Source organism: Fukomys damarensis, unplaced genomic scaffold, assembly GCF_012274545.1.
Source record: "Fukomys damarensis isolate Sample0158 unplaced genomic scaffold, DMR_v1.0_HiC HiC_scaffold_24, whole genome shotgun sequence".
Classification (NCBI taxonomy): domain Eukaryota; kingdom Metazoa; phylum Chordata; class Mammalia; order Rodentia; family Bathyergidae; genus Fukomys; species Fukomys damarensis.
In genome coordinates, this window is record NW_022900936.1 from 6,644,920 (window position 1) to 6,646,778 (window position 1,859).

General features: G+C 47.1%; 1 protein-coding gene across 3 annotated transcripts in view; it reads right to left on the minus strand.

The window, feature by feature from the left end:
• Ttc3 (tetratricopeptide repeat domain 3) overlaps nt 1-1,859 on the minus strand; it is a 135,670-nt gene that overhangs the window by 118,560 nt on the left and 15,251 nt on the right. The window lies entirely within an intron of this gene.

Sequence of the window (1,859 nt, forward strand, 5' to 3'; positions counted from 1 at the left end):
AAAAAAAAAAAAAAAAAAGAAAGAAAAGAAAAGAAAAGAAAAAGAAAAAAGCTGATCAGTAAAAGAAGGCAAAAATATTAGTCTGATGACACAAAGTATTAGTAAGGATGTCAGAAAATGGCGTCTCAATGCCAGTGGTCTGTAATTCCTGGTTAAGAAGATGCACCCTGGGCTTGGGATGTAGCTCAGGGGCGTGAGGCCCTGAGTTTGATTCCTGGTACCAAAAATGAAAAGAGAAAAAAAAAGGAAAAAAGACCAAAAAACCCCCCACATACCCTACTACCCAGTAAATCTATTAGTAGGTGTACTTCTAGAGAAACTTCCTAATGTGTGCACCGCAGACAATTAGATTTACTGCGAGACTCTTCTTAGGACTCAAAAACTGGAAACAATTTTAAAGTTTATTAATAGAGGAGTGTATGCATAAATTATGGTATATTCATACATACAGTGCAATTCTATACCAGCAATTAAAATGAACCAAGAAAAGCAGATTCACTTTACTAACATATAAATCTCAAAATGCAATGCTGAGTGAACAAAGCAAGCTGCAGAAAGACATATATAGTTTAACACCATTAAAGCTTAAGAACCGGTAATATATGTTTATAGATTCACATCACTATTGGATGAAATATGCAAGAAAATCATTTACCCAAACCTGAACACCGTGGCTACCTTTAGGAGGAGGAACTGAGAGGAACTTCAAAAATCTTTTGTTGTTTTAAGGATTTGAAGTAAATTTGGCAAAATCATACTCGTAAAACCTAAGTTGTGGATTGGTTAAATACCCCTCTGTGCGTTATATTCAAATTATTCCAGAAATTAAGAGAGAAAAAAGAAAGAAAATTAGGTAAGCATAAGGAATTTGAGCAGAAAAGACATCAAAATGCAGCCCCTCAGCGCCAAGCAAGCATCCTTGAGGGAACGCGGCAGCAGGTGAACCCCTAAACGTTCGAAGTTTCTGTCCCCAAGTACCTCTATAATTCCATTTTCATTAAAATAAAATGGAAATTTGCAACAAAAAATGTATTAATTAGGGCAGTACTTATGTGGAAACTGCTCCAGTGGCAGAGTGGTAAAATCTGTAAGATTTTACCTTGTTTTCCTTGCCAGGAAATTGGGCAGAATCAGATTTATGTGAATGCCCTAAAACACCCTATGAACCACACAGCCCCAATGCACAGGGACCTCCACGATGTATTCACCAGATAGCGTGGAAAAATATTTTGCAAACAGCTTTTGGAGTCTAGGGCACCTGTGGAAAAGGTACCCAATCGTAAACACCTCTGCTCCACTGAAGTCTCTGGTCCCCCATCAGTACCAGAGCAGGATGGCCGGAGGGTCCACAATGACGTAGCCCACACTGCAGCTGCCAGGCCCGCGGGCGCCCTCCCCTCGCCCTGCGCTTCTGGGGAGGGAGGGAGCGGAGCTCAGCGGGGGCGCCAGGCTGGACCGGGGCCAGGCTGTGTCCCCTCCCGGTCCCGTTCCTCGAGGAAGGCACCGGCCCTGGGACCAGGACGCCGGTTCTCCCAAAAATAGGTGGCGAGGACGTAGGAAACTCACACACGAGCTACGACGCAGGGGAAGCGGACCCCTGCGCAGCGCACGCTCGGGAACACGCAGGATGCACACGCGAGACCCTGCACGCAGCAGCAGGGGTCGCAGCAGCAGGGGTCGCAGCAGCAGGTGACGCGGCCAAGCGATGCGGGGGATGCGCACCCCGTGGAGGAGGGCAGGGACACGAGGGGGCCACCCACGCCGCCCCCGGGAAAGGGGACCAACGGCACAAAGGCAACAAGCAAGGAACAGGCGGCCGCGCGCTCAGACCCAGGGCTCCTGCGGCCGGCCGGGTGTTA